The 19,208-nt window shown below is 44.6% G+C and overlaps 1 pseudogene; it reads left to right on the top strand.

Annotated features, from left to right (window-relative positions):
• Positions 1-15,686: 15,686 nt before the first annotated feature.
• LOC119509835 lies at positions 15,687-17,815 on the top strand (annotated as a pseudogene).
• Positions 17,816-19,208: the final 1,393 nt, after the last annotated feature.

Genomic DNA, 19,208 nt, shown 5'->3' with positions numbered 1-19,208 from the left:
TAAATGCAAACTGGGTCTCCCAAAGTCTGAGCAAGAATCTTAGCTTTAGCAGGAAAATGGATTCTTCAGTCCAGAATTTCGTTCAATGAATCACAACCTCGCATTGGAATTTTGTTTCTTAGGGTAGTTCCAGAATCTTTCCTTCCTTCCCCATCCTTGCCGTTCTATTGTAACCTTTCTGTGAGAGGGCTGGGAGCCCCCTGTATTACTTAATGCCCAATGTCCTTCCCAGCTAGGCCTGAAATGCTGAAATTGAGCTAGTAATGCTGCAGAAGAGAAAAAGGAAAGACCGCCTGCGATGAGGAGGAAGAGGCTCATGGGAACACCTTCAGGAAGTGAGCATGGAACAGGAAGGAAGCTTGGAGAGAAGCCGCCTGCCCCGTCAGTGCAGCGATGTGCTCAGGGCTGATGAGGATGCTAACTGGTATGAGGCACAAGGCCAAGGCTGAGGCCAGTGGAGCGCTCAGGGAAAGGATCTCATCCCTAGAGAGAACTTTTCAAGGAAGAGGGCATGTGGGGGATCGTTATCACGTCTGTGGCTCCTGTTTCTCCTTCAAGGACTCCCCTTGTCCCCTCAGTGAGGTTCCAGACACCTTGAAGCATGGTCCTCAGTTTACCACATTGTCTCCAGGAGCCAATCTGTGTGCATGGTTGAACCCCCAGCAACCTCTCTGCCAGGGTACCCCTGGGGCTCCAGATTTACATATGATGTTTGGACTATCTCAACTTGGAGATCCTGTTTTTTCCTTGAATCAATGCATCCCCAATGGAGCTAGCCAGCCACCTCTCCTGCCTTCTTCACTTTCCACCCTGGAGCTGCCATTCTCCTTGCTGAGGAACAGTTCTGCCTCCCCTACAGGGAGAAGACCTACAGCTCAGGGCTGGAGGCCTGGAGGAATGGGGGAACAGAGCAGTCGAGGTAGGAAGCATTGGACAAGGAGTCTAGGAGCCCTGGGAGCCCAGGGATGCTTTAGCTGCAAAAGAGGAGCTTCTGTTGGTTACAACAAGAAAACCACAATGGCAACAATAATAGTCCTGGAAGTTGCTGGCATGGATGGTGCCTGCAGTGTACCAGACACAGCTCCAAACACATTACAAATATTCACTCGTGAATATTTGCCTTGCGCCTCGTACAAGTTAGCATCCTCATCTGCCCTGAGCACATCGCTGCACCGAGGGGGCCGGCGGCTTCTCTCCGTGCTTCCTCCCGGTTCTATGCTCACGTCCTGAAGGTGTTCCCATGAGCCTTTTCCTCCTAAATGCAGGTGGTCTTTCCTTTTTCTCTTCTGCAGCATTACTAGCTCATGTGAAGTTATTATCATCATCCCCATTGGACCAAGGAGGAACCTGAGGCTCAAAGAGGGAGGATCACAAATCTTGACTCAGCTCTCTCCCTTTCCTAACACATGATAAGATATGTGGGTGCTAATGAAGGTGTCAGGGATTGATTTAGGTGATGAATGTACAACTATGTAATGGTACTGTGAACAATCGAATGTACGATTTGTTTTGTATGACTGCGTGGTATGTGAATATATCTCAATAAAATGAAGATTAAAAACAGGCTTAGAATATATATAATCTATGGCATTATTTAGCAATATATTTGTTAGTTCCTTAACAAAAGAAAAGGGTAATTCTTTGCTCACACTTTGTACTTTTTACTCTGGTTAAAGTAGTGGTACATTCATTAAAAACATCACAAAAAAAATGAACCAAAAAGGCAAATGGATCTTGAACATCTCTTTTCTCCAGCTCACGTCAGGAAGGCATTATGGTGTATTGCTAAGTGTCTAAGAAGACTTACACACACCTACCCCAGCAGGGAAGGAAAGGGCCTTTGTGTTTCACCTTGAGGAGGAGCTGAACCTAAGGAGAGGAGCTGGAGATTCCTTGACAAAGAGAAAGGGCAGCTTTTTGGGGGGTCTCCACCAAGCTGGAATCATGGCCCCCCTTGCACAGTGTAGCTCCCGTAGGTGGTGGCTGCAGGATGCCACTTAGTGGCACCAAGAGCACAGTAGGAAAGGTTTCCTGGGTGAGAAGATCTTTCAGTGGAGGATCCTGCAAATGTAGGGAAGCAGGTAGAGGAATCAAGAGAAAATCATCTCTTCCTGATTAAAGACACATCTGGTCTGGAGAGCATCTTGTCTGAAGGGGAGCCCATCGGCACCATCTGCCTCTCCTCGGGGCTGCTCCTCTGCTTTCTTCTGGTTCAAAACTGTAATCATTGTTCATGATTTTCCCTCCTCACCCCTACATAAATCATAGGGACTGCGGGGAGCAGGGTGGGGAAATAGCAGGTCAGGGGATGACCTGATGATTTTTTTAACTGTGCCATAAGCACAGTCATAACCTCAGGAGGATGTTCCTGGGAGAAGACTTTAAAGAGGATTACAGTGCAGAGGAAGTTTGAGGGGGCTGTTGTAAAAAAGGGAATAAAATTTTTTTAAGGTGATCATGGAAATAGAGGAGAGTGGGGGTAGTGGGTTGAATAGCATCCCCCCAAATTCACATCTACCTGGAATCTCAGAATGTGACCTTACTTGGAAATAGGTCTTTGCAGATGTAATTAAGAATTGGGAAATGAAATCATACTGGAGTCAGGGTGGCCCCTAAATCCAGTGACTGGTGTCTGTATAAGAAGAGAAGAGGCAGACACACAGGGAAGAAGACAGCCATGTGAAGATGCAGGCAGAGCCTGGAGTTAGGCTACCAAAGCTAAGGAACGCTGGGTTGCCAGAAGTTGGAAGAGGCAAGGAATGGCCCTTCCCTGGAGCTTTCAGGGGGAGCAGGGCCCTGCTGACACCTTGAGGACTGAATTCTAGCTTCCAGAACTGTATTTAAAACCACCCAATTTGTGGCAGCCCTAGGAAACTTCTACAGTGGGTAAAGCAAAAATAAGTAAGATTATGTCAAGACTGAATTCAGTCAATGATGGAGAGGGAGAAACCAAAAATTACCCCAGAGCCATAACTAGAAATAAATGCCTCAAGGAAGCAGGCAGCTCCATCCATGGTAAAGCAGGCTGGTGGGGTCCATGGCAAAATGGGGATCTCATGCTCTCCAGTGCTGGCCATCCTACTTATGGTCCTGGCTGGGCGTGGCCATCACCTCATAAAGAATCAAAATTTCTTTAATTTTAAAGAAGAACAGCTAATATATTTACTACTCAGGGCTGAGGGCATGTATTGGAGGAGGGGGAGAGGAAGATGAGAAGTGAGTGAAGATGACAGAAAGGCACCATCAAGAAGCAGAAGGAAAACAGAAAAAATGTGCTGCTGAAGGTGCCAGTGGACGGGAAGGAGGTGGCAGTTGCAGGGCCCTCATGGAGAGATGGAGACATAAGATGGTCAAGGAAGGCTGCTAAACCTGGTGACCGAATGTTGTCAGTGGCCTTCCAGAGAGAAACAGAATACAGGGAGTTGAGGAGGGAACAGTGGTGAAAAAGCAGATGCTGTGGGAGTAGGCTCCTGTCTTCAAAAGTTTAGCCAAACTTCATAGAATTCTGAAATTCATATTCCTCCCCCATTACTGTCATTCGTTTCAGTGGGTACTTGCAATTAGTCCCACACTCAGACGTCCGCAGCCTCTTTGTTCCCACTGTTCAAGGCCATTATCAGAAAGAATCACAGAAGCAGCTCGGCTGGAATCTTCTTTTTAAATTTTCATCAAGGAGAGAAAATCAGCAAAACTTCTGTGTTTACCCCAAGTGCAGTGACATCTAGTCCAGACACACAAATGAGCTCTGCCTGGATTCTGGTGGGTGAGGTGGAGATGAGACTTGGTCCTTCAACGTGAAGTTCTTCACACGTTTACATGGTGGTGGGGAAATTGTGGGGCCTCCCTTACTACTGTGTTCTCTGGTGAGAAGTGCAAAGAAGGAATCCTCACTTCTCTTTGTTCCTTTTCTCCAAGGTTGTTGCTTTGGAGGTGTGGGAGGAGTGCCTCACCTGGGCAGATATATGACGTGACACCTTTTATTCACCACCATGGGGTACTGCATGGTGGCCCAGAGAAGGTGCTCTCAGGTTATGGGCATGTGTGCATCTGTGTTTGTGTGTGTGTGTGTGTGTGTGTGTGTGTGTGTGTGTAGGGATCAACTGCTGGCCCCAGCTGCTGGCCCTGAACCTGGCACCCAGTCTCACTTCCCGCGGGCTTCCCCCTGCCCACGACCGAGCCCATCAGGGACGCTAGGGCATGCTGTTCTTTCAAGACATGGACTCCTCTAACATAGGACTTTAGCTTGAAGACTCCCCACTGGCTTTGCCTAAACTTTCTTGGAACTACAGTGCAGTGGAGGACGCTGCCACCCACCTTCCTTCGTTTCCCGTCTCCTTCACGGGGGTCAGGCCTGCATTGTGGGCTCAGAACTCTCCATGTCACATCCGGTGCCACCCCATTTTTCTTCACAGGTGCTTCCCCTAGCAAATCTCTTGCGCAGCTCATCGCATCTTGCCGCTGCTTTGGGAGGACCTGAACAAATACCTATAACTTAGTGGAAGTAGAAGATTAGCCATTAGATGTTGGGGTGGTATTTCAAGAGGCACTAGGAGAATAGTAGATTCGGAGTCACAAATCCTAGACTAAACCACTTATTAGCTTTACAACTCTGAACCTTTAAAATGGAGAAGAAAACAATTATACTGATACTAATACTACGAGCACACAGGGTTGTAACTTCCAGATGAAACTGTATGTTTAGATATACATTTTAAACTATAAAAAAATCTTTACTAATACTATTTATTAATAATGATAAATGAAGATGATAAGCTCTCCAAACACTTTGTTGTCAGAAACCAGGTTGAAAAATTGGTATCTATGAGAATGAACCCCATGCGTGGATTTTTTCACTACTGTTATAAAATGGGGAAATTTATTACTATAAATGCAAGAGTTGAAGGAGAAAGGCACAGGACATAGTGTTGTGGGACATAGCAGGTGTGCAGTTCCTTTTAAAATCACTCTCTGTCCCTCTTCCCTTCCTTCTCCCCTCCCCCTGCACAGTTAACAGCCAGCAAACCTGTTCCCGATGGATCACTTTTTAGCTTCTTAGTTCTTTTTTACACTTGAGAATAGACCTTTCTGTTTTCCCATATATGTCCTTGTATGGTCCTTCAAACAGAGCTTTTTGTCAGTCTATACGTGATAAAATTATATGCACCAGAGTTGTGAATGATTTACTCTTGGGGTGAAGATCCTCTAACTGATACTATCCACAGGGCACTTTCCTGAGATCCCACCAGTGGGTTGATGAACTAAAGGCCTGGGAAGGGAAATCATTGTCCCAAGACTGCTGAGTCATATGGCTTTGCTGTGCTAAGTAAGACTGGTCAAGCACAGCCGGCATTTTGCAGGGCCTTTTGGATCCCAGTTCTTTATCAATCTCTTGAGTCTTTAGCTGGAGCCTTCAAGCCTCAATATACACAGCCCAGCCTTTTCCTCTCTTTGTTTCAGCCTTACCAGGGATTAGCCCAATGTCCTAGTTTAGCTTTTCTTATAAAATAATGATTGGCCAGGTGTGCTCTGCTACTATCCTTACAACAGAGTCGTATTCATTACCGTTACATTTACTCACCCCCAAATATTTGTCAGCCTCCTACTGTGTGTCCAGTATTTGTCTAGACACAGGGATAGAGAACTAAAGAAGAGAGATACATTAGTCCAACTTTCACAGAACACTTGCCTGGTTCTGAAAAGAAAGTGGGACACAGAGGAACAGAAAGGCTGCTGAATATGATTTTAGGGGAAATTCATACAGTGATCTATGAGGACGTACAGCAGAGAGAACCACTCTAAAATAATCCCGAGGAATGAGACCCAGAAAAGGTAAGCAATGTGTTAGTTTCTTAGGGCCACCATGAATTACCATAAACTGGGTGACCTGAAACAACAGAAACTTGGTTTCTCACAGCTCGGAGACCAGATGTCTGACGTCAAGGTTTCGGGAAGGCCAGGGTCCCCCTGGAGGCTTTCGGGATGAACCCTAGCTGGTCTCCTCCAGTGCCTGGTGGTTGGTGGCAATCCTTGGTGCCACCCCAAGCTCCGACTCCATTGTCACATGACCTTCTTCCCTGCATGTGTGTCTGTCTTCAAATCGTTCTCCCTTTATAGGGACACCATTGGATTTACACTCCAGTATGACCTCGTTTTAACTTGTTTCCCTTTCCAAAGACCCTCTGTTCAGGTGAGATCACATTCAAAGGTGCTGTGGATTGTCATTTGAACATATCCTTTTGGGGAACACAAGTCAACCCATAAATCAAAAAGGCAGCTAGTGCAGAGACAGGGCTAAACCTCATCAATGAATCGACTTCACCGACAAAAGCAAAAATGGGCAGGTGCAAAATGGCGGAGTAGAAAACTTTGCCAATTGTTCCCTCCACTAGAAAAATATAGGAAAAAGAGACTAGAACTAACCAGTGGTAACCCTGGAACAAGAAGTGGTATTTAGAGCACCACAGGAGTGCTGGAGGAAGCGGGAGGCTGCAGGAGTTCAGCTTTTGTAAGGGACAGTGTGAGCCAGTGGCCGCCCCTGTTGTCCAGCCCCCAAAAGCAGCTGCAGTGGAAATGGCTGCAGCCCTGGCGATGTGGCCAGGATTCTGGGAGCGGCTGGGAATCTGGGCCCAGGGCTGACAGAGAAAACCACCTCCTCTAAAAGATGAGGTTGAGGGTCAAGGTCAATCTGGGGGTCTCTGTGAGGGGCCTTCTGGGCAACAGCGTTTCCAGCCTCCCACCAGCATCCACCTGGAGGTAAAGAGCTAGCGCACCTTCTTTGGCTGTTGTTTTTTGTTTTGTTTTGTGTTTTTAACTTTCTTTCTTTTTTCTCCTTTTACTTTTTCTTTCTTTTTTCTCCTTTTACTTTTTCTCCTGTGTGAGGATGTTTCCTGAGCTGGGAGACCCTGAGGCACAGCATAGACCTGGCCTTGGTTTCTGCCCTCTCCACAGCAGCAGGGTCTGCCCACACGGCAGCAGCTCCCAGGACTTCAACACCCCGAGCATGTCATCATTGGTTGGGTTTCTTGGGGGATGTAGTCTGATAGATCCCTGAGGGCCCAGCTCGGCCACTAGCATTTGTTTCTCTTCAAGGCAGCATCTTCTGGTCTTACATCAGCACCTTCAGGAGCACAGAGAGCCAGTGCATCCATTTTTCTTTTTTGTTTTCTTTTGGTTCACTCTTTTTTTCTCTCTCTCTCTTTCCCTGTGGTATATTTTTCGGTTAGGCAGATCCCTGAGGAATGAACAGGCAAGCTGGCATAAGTTTCAGCCTCAAATGGTTAGAAAAAAGGATGGAGATATGGATAAGTTGGGCCAAAATGCAACTTTATCTTTTTAAAAAAGCAAAAATGGACTACCAACAGCATGATTTTTTAAAGTCTGAATCCAATTTCTTCCCCTGCCCCTTTTTAGGGAATCTGTTATTCTTCTAGTTTGCCATTTTCATGGAGTCAAACTTTATACACTTGTTACTTAGTTGTATCTATTACTGTAAAGCCACGTAGAAAACTAGACAAAGTCTTACTTTGGCTGATTACCCACTCGAAATCCAAAGAATAGTAGAACACACATTGTGGGTTCCACATCCTTCCTTAGAGAATTCAACCTGATACACACCTGGGCATTCCCTTTCTTTCCAGACTCTTCCTATTCCCCACCACAGGATCACCGGAGGTCTTTCTCACCCTAGGGTCCCTGGCTGCATCCTAGAAGCATTTTGGGGGTGCCTGGGTTCTGAGCATCACTCTAGTGTCACTCTAGCCTCCATTATCGCAGGCTGGAAGTCTTGGATCCTTCAGACTTTCAGTCTGGAACTTTTAGAGGACAAATAAACCCTTCTCTAGTTAAATTTGCCAGCTTCTGTCTAATGTGCTTTTATGCAACAAAAAGTTTTCCATCTTTTTATTAATCTTGCCAAAGACTCCCAGGAGTTCTGCCAGGAGTGAGGGAGGCAGAGGGGAAAGGTGCAATGAGGGAAACAAACCTAGCTCATCACTTCTATAAAGTTCTAAGTGTTGGTAGATACTGAACTGAAGTTATCGAATTTATTTAAACATTTCTTCATCTGAGAGAACTTAATACCCCTAAGAGGCTTCTCTGAACTACACAGAGGGGAGTGGAAAAGAAGATGTTCTGATCTAATTCCTATATTATAATGAAAGTACTTGCCCTGTTTGTGTCATTATCTTTCCATTATCTTAATGCATCAGTTAATGAAGACTTTCAGAGCCCATTCACTCAGCTACAGGAGCTGAGAAGTTAGATTCTCTACCCCATGGATACAAACCCAGCTTCTCTGCAGATGGGTGGTCTCTTCAGTACCCGTCATCGATTGGGTAGCAGATGCCAGCCCAAGGGGGCAAAGCGACTTTCATTTCCTCCACTTGGGCGCCTCCTGCCCATCACTGTTGCATTTGTAGTCTCTGCAGAGGCTTCCCATTTGGAAGGTGCCCACTGTGCTGATGATGGCAGATTGATAGCCCTGGGTACCACGGGCACTCTGGGATGCTTGGCAGTTCATGAATGACACAGAACGCTGGGGCAACACCTCCCTCTGTGTGACAGGACACAACATTTTTAATGTGTAGAGATTTTATGCATCCTCCCATTATACATAAGTTTCAAAATTTCCTGTTCACCTTTTCTGTCCTTCACCCCCCACCCCCCACCCAACTTCTGAGAGGAGAAAGAGCAAAAGCCAAGCAATGCCTCATGAGAAAGGAGGTCAGAGCAGAACATACCCCTCAGGGAGCTTGGCAGGAAAGGGGAAGGTGTAACTGGGCAAGTGGGTCATGAGAGGGGCATGGGAGACTAAGTGGCAGGGACAGGACTAAGAGAGAGGGTGAGCTTGGCATTTAGGTATGAATACATCACAGGAATTGGTTGTCTTGAAAAAACTGACAATAAAAACAGAAAAGGAGATGATTGCAAGGAAAACAAATCAGAACATTAATTGAGTGGAGGAATTAGAAGTGACTTTTCTTTCTTTGTGGGTGTCCAAAATTTCTACAAAATATTGCAATTTCTTCCTATTAACAAAAAATGGTGTGAATGATATTCAGTGCAATTTAACTACTAGCTTCTTGTGTACTCTTAGGTCAATTATTTCATCTCTCAATACCTCAGTTTCTTATCTCCAAAGCAAGGGAAATCAAATAGGTGATACATTAGGATCTTTCTTAAAACAACTCTATTATTCTAGCAAGTGAATATTTCACTTACATGCAATAGGTTGTCACCCATTCAAAAAAGCTCTCACCTTCACAGTCTGATGATTTTCCATAGAAAAATCACACATTTTGTTAACAACTATTTGTATCTTGCCTCAAAAATAATAAATAAAAGAATGACAGATAGCTATTTTGAGTCTTGGAAATTTCAACTAATAGAAGAGCTATTAAATTGTGACTCTGGCTGTGAGAGGATTGTTATCCTATGCATTTACACCTGCTTTACCAAGTGAAAATTGGCACTTTTCTGATGGGTTAATGTCCTTTAAGTTCATCCCTTTTCTGGCATGTTAAGACTCACCTCCGTTCATCTGATGCACGTCCTGAGGGCTTATTTGTTTCAAGGTGATGGCAGTTGACTCGAATGTTCCCATAAGCCACTATGGAGAGGAAAATGCAGCTGTAACACAAGGAACTGCCTTTGCAATTTGCATTCTGCGTAAATATCAAACTACATCTCACATGCAAAAAAGAAGGAGAAAAATTCATGAACAGCAAGTGTTACTGGATCTAATTTTAAAATACAGTTTACATAAAATAGAGTATTCACTACATATTTGAAAGGAAGAACTGAAAGGAAATCTCTAGTGATCCTTCGAGTTTCATTTTTGTTGGCTGGCATAGTGATAAAAACACCGCATTTGGAGCCAGACAGACCCACTTTCTAGCTCTGAGGCTAGTAACTTAATCCCTCTGACTTTCGGTGACTTTAGCTGTAAAATGAACATGCTATGGGCTCCTTTTTCTTTCCTCAGAGAACCTTACACGTTTTCGATTCTGTAATACAGTTTGTAAAATCTTGGAAATGTGCTTTTCTCTATTTCCTTTCAAATATTTGCTACTGCACATGATAGCAATAAATCTCAAGCTTAAGCTGTACACCTTGACTGAAGATGAAAGGAATTGGGAAGAGACCACGGTGATTACTAATTTGCTAAAGCACTTAAATTAAGAGCAGATCAGCAGGACCTAATCCTGCAATTCAATGAAAGGAGAAAGGCATTTATATTCTACCATTGGCTATTTTGGCTGTTATCTTGTTGCCTCCTTGAAAATGAAGCAAATTCTTGTATGTGTATATAATCACATTTGACATGGAACTTTCATACATACACACGTGGGGCTGTGCTGTATAATTTAATACATAGTGTCCCCATTGAGAGAATGGGGGAAGAAAATATGTGCATTTTCAAAATATTTTTTAGATAAATTTTGGGGAGGAGGGATAAAAATACGGCACTAACTCTCAAATTTTCATAAATTATGAAGTGTCTGGGGTCTATGCAACAGCCACTCCCCCAAGCCTACCCCCACCCCCACACCCACCTGTATTTTCCTGCAGGCAGAGCCTGGTTTAATGATAAATAGAAGCTGACAATACCAGCGACTCACTTTCCAATTTCTCTTGGACCAGTGGTAGCTGTGGGACCAAATCTGGTCGTGGGACAAATACACTGGGGTCTTCTTGGAAAGATTTTCCTCCCTGATTGATACAGGATGAGCCCCACTGCACCCTCTTGCTTTTGGCCTTCTGGAAAACTTAAAAAATTACAAGTGCAGCAGCCATTGAGTTGCTGAACCAATGCGAATAATCAAGGGCTTTTGTAATTTTTATGTGGGAAAAAAGAAATAGTCCTTAATGCTTAAACTGCTTGTAGTCTTCTTTTAGTCTGCTTTTAGTCTGCTTGCAGCAGAAAGCGTCCTCCCACCGTGCCCTCCTATCCTTCTACTCTTCCTCTGAGTCCTCCTGCTTCTCACCATTTATACTGGCGTCATCTTGGACACACACACAGCTGCCGCCAAGAATGAGTCAACAGGTATCACCCCGAAATTGCTGACCTTTTCTCAGTCCCCCAAAGTGCAACCGCTCTAACCTGCCTTCCCACCATTCCTGAGGGTCCCCAAATCAAATCCTCTTAAGAGGCCCCTGGGGGGTGAGCAAGGGTGTCCTGAGGAAGTCAGTGAAGCTTCAGGGCAGAGAAGAGGAGACGGCAGTCACAGTAGGCTGATGACACTGTGATGTTTTATGTAGACCCTTTTCCCCTGTAAAGATCCCCGGGAAGCTGGGCCTCCGCTCCCTCAATGGGAGCTGTAACCTGAGCTCTGAGCTGCAGCCCCTCCAACTCCAGAAGGGCCTCCAAGGAGTAAGGCTGAGTTGTCTAGTTGTCCGATGACAGAGCCAGTAAGAGAGAGAAATGTCGTCACCCAGCAGGGAGCCACCCCTGCAGCAGGGAGAAGCAGGCCCTGCTATTGTCTCAGTGGAAGGTCCTCTGTGGGACCCCGCTGAGGCACCGGAGCTGGTTCCTCCAAGGAATGAGCAGTAAGGAACTGCTGAGCTGCCGAGTGGGTGATCCTGCAGCTCAGATGTCCTCAGCCTTCTAGTTTCTTCCCTCGGGATTCACCCTTGACATCCATGCATTAGGGAGGAATTTGTTTCTCTGTTTTATTCATCCCTTGCTGGAGAAGGAAAATAGCATTCTTTTCACTAGGAGACGTGGGGAGAGTGAAGCCCAAAATCTAGAGTCTGGCCTCCAGATGGCAAGACTTCCTGGGCAGAGCTGTTCATGCTTGCATCAGTCAGCAGGTAGACACAGTGAAGGAAAACCTCTGACTAGCTACTCTTGCAGAGAAGTTAAACCTTCACCCTGTGATGTGAAAGCAGGACCCTTTGTGAACACTGGTGGTTGCAAGTTTTCCAAAGGCTTGGAACAGCTTGCAGGCATTTAATAAACGGCAGCTTCACCATGGCTCTGTGCTTAAGTGTATCTACACAGCAGAAAACAAAGTGGAAATTTGACAGGAGAGGGTCAAGTCGATCACAAGTCCATTGATTTAGCTAACTTTACTAACGTTGCTAATATCAAACCTGGCTAAGTTTCCGCAGAGCTGTTCCCATATAAACGTCACAGGAATAATGATAACAGACAACCTTATTGAATAGGCCAATGCTTGATGTCATTTAACCCTTGCAACCCCATGTGGTAGGTTCTTAATATCTGTGTAGCTTTGGAAAATTACTTAATCCCTCTAAGCTGGAAGTGACAGAGCCAGTACTCAAACCTGGATCCGTCTTCCCCCAGGGTTTTGGTTGAGACCACCCCTCCGTACTCCTTTGTATTGTTAGCCCTGGGGCCACACTTGGGAAACCACACCCCTCCCCTACCAATCCCTACACAGTCTTTCCCTTGAAAAGTCACCTTTATGAAGGTGGGATTGATAGATCAATTATTTTTCAGGTAGACTCCATAAGTCAGCATTTTCATGGAAGCTGGAGGCCCTCCAAGGCCACTAGCAAGGGTGCTAACACCCCAGCATCCGCCTAACAGAGGCTTTTCACCACGGCCCAGGGCCCGCAGCTGCTGGGCACTCCACTGTCCCTGCTTCCATAGTTTAGGATGAATCAGACGGGAATTACATCTGCAGAGTAAAATGGGAATGTTCATAATGAAATCTCCCAATAACATTTTAGCTTTTTTGTTTATCAGTGGTGTTATAGGGTAAAATGATTTGCATAATATAAATGAGAAGAAAGGGAATATCACTATGTTCTTTTGAATGTAGCAATTCTTTGTGGCCATCCTTTCGCTGTGGAGATATACGCTTTAACACCTAATCTATAGCTGATAATTAAGTGTAGTAAATTAAGCCTGTATCACAAAGCCTTTTTGCTAATATCAATCTTCGTGGCTAGTCATAGATTACAGAGCCGGATTCTAATTAATGGGACATTTAAAATCCAAGTCAGAGACCTTCCCAGAAAGGAAAATTTGGTACAAGAATTTAAAAGTCAATGCAAATATTTTGATAAGTAAAACAAAATACCCAAAGGCCTGACGTACAGGAGCATATTTTTGTGTTGGGGCTAAAAAGAATGTAAGAGAATCTCCAAAACAGTACTGGAATCAAACTAAACTTTTTAGGCTTGAACCACTTTTAAGAGGAGCTCCGTGTGTGTGTGTTTAAAGCTTAAGTAAACATCCAGACTATTAGTGTGGAGAGAATTTTTCAATGAATTCAATTTTCTTTCTTGTGCTTTCTCAAAGAAAACAGTTATGTAGGTTAAACATTTTGAAGATTCAATTACTGGCTAAAAAAAACCCCAAAACTTGATAACAACAATTTGACCAGGAATTTCTATCCTTTCTGCATTTGAACACATCAGTAGTTGATTATAAAACTTCCTAGCAATATAAAAGTTGAGAAGGCATGCTACAAACACACATGTGCACACGAGCTTCTTTTCTTTATTAGAAATTGTGAGCTTACAGAACAATCATGCATAAAATATAGCGTTTCCATATACCACTCTATTAACACCTTGCATTGGTGTGGAACATTTGTTACAGTTGATGAAAGCACATTTATATATAGTCCATGGTTTAACTTGGGGCTCACTGTTCACACAATCTTTTTAAAACTACCTTATTTTGCCTTTTTGGTTGAATACCATCCAGAGGCCTTCATTTTATTGAATTTACAATGAAAGATGTGAAAATTCCATTTACTAAGCAGAAGAATGATCTACTCTAAATCATTAGTAATTATAAAGAATACACATTTTTCATTATGTGAGACTGGCTATAAATTCATTTTTAACCCATCCATTAGTGAGAATTATCGGCGACATATCTTAGTGATTGTGTCAAGAAATGATTCATATTTAAAAGCTCATTTTCACTTCTCAGAAGCACTTTGGAAGTGATCATTTTGTTTATGCTAAAAACCGTTGATGCTTTTATATCTCCTTTGAATTCTTTAAGCAAACTCAAAAGAAGCTGAGCTCACATACAGAACCATGTGTGACATTTACTCCAAAGTCTCCAGGTTTTCTCTCTGCAGACAACAGGGCCCTTGGAAACTTCCTCTGCTCTGTATCAACAGAAGTAGAGTGGGAAGCAGAACTCAGTGCATTTTCTGATAGGCACAGATAGGTATAGAGTCAGACTGATAATTCTGAAAATATGGTGAGCCTTGCAGGTGGATGCCAGCTGTGCCCCATCCTAGAAAATGAGAACCATCTTCTGTGAGTAATGATTTCACTAAGAACTTCCCTTTAATATTTTGAGAGATGCTGTATGGCTCATGTAGTTATAGTAACTGATCAATCTTCTGATTAATGATAACAGTCATCATCACCAGCATTAACTAGGAGATTATGTGCCAAACTCTATGCTCTAGGTTTGTCCTCCGGTTCACTGTCACCACATTTTATTAGGCAGATCTATTGTTATTCCAGTTTTACATGCAAGCACTCTATCTTGCCTAGGAAATCAGACTTGGACCCAGGTAGACCACCTGTGGAGCTTGTGCTTGTAACCTCTTGGCTATGTTCACTGGTAACATCAGTGTCCCTAAAATGCAAGTGTCCAAAAATGAAGTGCCACCCCTTTAGTTTCTTCCAAACAAGGGACTGGGATGGCGGGGGAGGCCATTCCCTTCTGAGTAGGGCTTGCCCCCTCCTCTCCACTCTGCAAATCCTTCCTGTTCTTTGTGGTCCATCCCACTTCTTCCAGGGAGCCATCCATGCATGCTGCACCCCAGAGGGAGTGCTTCGCCCCTATACTGATGACATTGCTTACTGAAGAAACTCTTCATCTGGCATTTGGTATAAACTGTCCGACCTTATTAGTGATACTCTCATGTGCATGTGTCATATTTTATCAGCTAACTTGTAACTTCTTTTATCAAGGCCTGGACACAGGTATTATGGTGCAGATACTTCAGGGCTCACCCTCTGTGGTTTTCACTTCTTTTAAAGAGGTTGATTCATACAGGTCAGAGTGGGGCGACAAGAGTCCACCAGGGGTGGCCCGACAAGGAGCCAGCTGAACCAGGGGCTCTCCCTTCCCCTCCGTTGGCATCTCACTGGCAAGGCTGCTCTCCCACTTGCCCTAGATGAAGGGACCCGCCTTGCGTGTCAGTTGAACAAATCGATTTTCTCTAATGTCCCAACTTCAGTCCATTTGGATTAGCTGCCTAGAGTGATAGGTGGACAAATGTGATTGTCTTGGGCCATGGAAAAGGGTGTTGTGATTGATCAGTGATGTGTGCCTTGTGTATGTCCTGGGGGACATGGAACTGGTAGTACTCATGCTGTTTTTTGGCCACTTGGGGTACAGTGGAAACAGATGGTATTTGGAGCAAGACTAATATGATTTTCCTGTTTATTACATGTAAACTCTGAGAGCTTTAACCTCTAAAGAAATTAAGAACATTAGGTACAACAAGGGTCCTAGGTGCCCAAGAGTTGGGGCTCAGCTATTACTGGAACGTTAAGTCAAGCCACACTCATCTCTCCACCCTCCCTCATATATAATTTTAGTCACTGATTTACATGTGGGTAAATCCTGGGAAAGAACTTGAATGAGGTCTACACTTAGGATTGCAAACAGATATAACGATGTTTGGAAACCAGGCTGAAGGTGAGACCTGGGGCGGGGGTGGAGGTCTGTGTTGTTTATGGAGGAAAACTCAGCACCACGGCGGACGGAGACTGGCCTGACAAACCAGATTCAGCGACAAGGTCTGAAGTGGGTGCAATCGGAGGCTGCATCTGAATCGTGCTCCAGACCCAGCCGATCTGACCCAGAAGAGAGCAGTGTGTGCAGGAAAGGAGAAAGTGAAGCAGCTCCTTGGGGGCCAAGCAGCCCTGCTGTGAGGGAGGTGCCCCCACCCCCACCCCCACCGCAGGAGGCAGTGAGCAACAAGGGCTGGAATGCCAGGGGGGACCCGTCGCGGGCCCAGGTGAGTGGCTGCGGCCCAGCACCCAGCATTAGCTTGGGTGGGGAGCAGACGCGGCCCAAGGATGTGTGTGCGCCAGGTGTGAAGGTTTCAGCGCTGGAGCACAGTGATGGGAGGTGGACACAAGAGGCCCAGCAGGAGCCTCCCCAAAGCAGGCTTTAATGGGAGCACAGACCAAGAAAACCACTGAGGGTGGCTCCTGAAACAGAGTAGGGGTGGAGGTTCCCAGAGTGCCTGTGGAGGGGTAAGGAACCCCAACGAGAGAGAATGTGCCCCTGCTACTGCACAGGTGGAGATGGTCAAACATGCAGACACGGAACTAACTGGGCTTTGGAATCACCTGGAAGCAGTTTTTAAAAATAAGAGTTCTTAGGCCCCCACCCCAGACCTGTTGAATCAGAAACTCTTGGGGGATGGGATGTTGGAATTGTTATCCTTTAAAAGCTCCCCAAGTGATTCCAACATGGAGACAGGATATAAAACAGATGGAGAGACCCCTCCCCAACACACACACACACACACACACACACACACACACACACACACGCACACGCACATACATACATAGTGGTGACGCCTGGGATGAATCAGCTGGATCTGTGAAGCACAGACCACACAGTGGGTCATCAAGAAAGCTAGCTATTTTCCCCCATGGGCAAGAGTTTCCAAAGGGAATTTGACCAGCTATAAAAGACCTTTCTGGAACAATGGGGGAAATTCAAATAGAGATGGACTATCAGATGACATTCATCTTTCAATGTGATTATGGTGTTGTGGTTAGGTAAGACAGTGTCCGCATCATTCAGAGACACATACTGAAATATCTAAGGGTGACATATGTTGTCTGGAATTAATTTATAATAATTCTGCAAAAATAACCTATAGTGGCTCCTGTGGTGCTCTGCCCAGCGTCTGCGGGCCGGCGGGGTTCCAGGCCTGGGCCTCTGTTCCGTCAGCTCCGGGGGTCCGCTGCTGGAGGGGTGTTTGCCCGTGGAAGTCCCCTGCGGACCTTCCTGAAGCCCCAGGCAGGGTCTGAAGGCTGCTGTGGGTGAGGGGCCCGAGCTGGGAGTGGCGGCCAAACTGCTGGATGAGAAGCAGCAGGAACTTGCAGAAATAAGATGTGAATGAAGACTTAAAGAAACTTGCAGAAATAAAATCAGTTGAAGCATCAGACTTTCTTACTTTTGCTTCCCTCAGAAGAAACAGATGACAATGACTTGATCCTGGAGGTGGCCTGGGACATGCATCTTCTGGCATTGGGGTTTCAGAAGCCGATACGCATATGAAATTTGAAGGAGGTGTGCACAGAGTATAAAGAGTGCCGAAGATGGAGAGGCACAGCTGCATGCACACTAGCACCATTACCGTGGCAATATTACCCCAACCTACTAAAATTAATCTGGCGATTAATCCTAAAGATTTGAGAACTGATACTCAGTGAGCCAGTGAAGCTGGTGGGCAGCATGTAAATACCGTGACTAGCCCAGTCCGGATAGTTCATCACCAACAGGTATTGTCTCTGAATGCCAGTAAGAGAGATCTCAGCTGAAAAATAGAGAGATGGCTAGGAAAAAGTTACATGCAAACCTTTACAGCATGCACCTAGAAGAAGAAACAAGTTAAAGATACAATGCTAGAAAGATTCATATTGGAACTAAAGGAAGATCAGAGAAGATAAGGACATATAATTTTCAACAGAACCAGATTACAGATCACAGAATAAACAAGTTTCTGCATGATCTTGAAACTTTTATGCAAGGAGAGTACCTACCAGAAGATCTTATATAGTCATTGAAGACTAGGCTGATAATGAATCTGTAGTAGAAATTATTTCTAAAAAAGTTTGATGATTTTTAAATTAAAGTTCTAGCTTATGAAAAGGCAGTTTTGTGTAAATACTCACAAATATTCTCTTGAAAAACTTGGGTTAACCCAGTTGGAAATAATATACATATTCTTAAGAGACAATTTCTATAAATTTTTCAGTGTACTAGTAAAAAACATAGACGATAACCGTGGACTGTGGTTGAAAATCTTGGATTCTTCCTTGCAAGAAGTAGACAAAAGAGAAAAGTCCTTTGTTTTATGTAAAATCTTTCATGGGTGACCAAAAGCCTGGTTTATTTAACTTTTTATTATGAAAAACTTCAAACATAAAATAAAGTAGAAATATGACAGTGAAAAAAAACTGTAGAGTAAATATAAAGGCAAAAATATTCCAAGCCATAACAACTGGGGCATTGTGTGTAGAAAAAGAGAGTCCCCTGCTCTGTATGGTGAAGGATGATAATGAATGTTCATACGATGATCTCCGATCATGAGAAATGGCTAATGTTTGGCCTACGTACTATCAGGGGATGGGAAAGTATGTGATTTTTTAATTTTTTAAATCTTTCATCCCCAATGTGATTTAAATGGTAGGGTTTTGTTTTGTTTTGTTTTGTTTTGTTTTTTGCTGGAAGGAGGAAGTCCAAAGATTTCTAAAACCTACTGCAGAGCATGGGCTTTGGAGCTGGATGGAGCACGGGCTTTGCAGCTGGAGGGAGCTGGGGTCCCAGTGCAATCGTTGGCTGGCTGTGTGACTGTGGGCAGATTATTGAACCTCATGGGGACTCGGGTTCCTCCTCTGTGAAGTGGGATTCCTGATGCCTTCCTTGCGAGGCTGTGACAAGGAGCACTTGCCATCCCATGGATACAGCTCTTGCCTGGGCACATCAGATAATCAATGAATGGAATATCCTCTTCTGGGAGACGGGGAAGGAAGTTTGACTTTTTTCCACGTTAAAGTAAACAACTGGGGAGGAATGTAGACCTGGCATCGTGGGACGGAGAACATCTTCTTGACCAAAAGGGGGATGTGAAAGGAAATGAAATAAGCTTCAGTAGCAGAGAGATTCCAAAAGGAGCCGAGAGGTCACTCTGGTGGGCACTCTTACGCACACTTTAGACAACCCTTTTTATGTTCTAAAGAATTGGGGTAGCTGGTGGTGGATACCTGAAACTATCAAACTACAACCCAGAACCCATGAATCTTGAAGACAGTTGTATAAAAATGTAGCTTATGAGGGGTGACAATGGGATTGGGAAAGCCATAAGGACCACACTGCACTTTGTCTAGTTTATGGATGGATGAGCAGAAAAATAGGGGAAGGAAACAAACAGACAAAGGTACCCAGTGTTCTTTTTTACTTCAGTTGCTCTTTTTCACTCTAATTATTATTCTTGTTATTTTTGTGTGTG

The sequence above is a fragment of the Choloepus didactylus genome, chromosome 15, assembly GCF_015220235.1.
Source record: "Choloepus didactylus isolate mChoDid1 chromosome 15, mChoDid1.pri, whole genome shotgun sequence".
NCBI lineage: Eukaryota > Metazoa > Chordata > Mammalia > Pilosa > Megalonychidae > Choloepus > Choloepus didactylus.
Note: the sequence above shows the minus strand (reverse complement) of the source record. Positions and strands in the feature narration are given on the sequence as shown.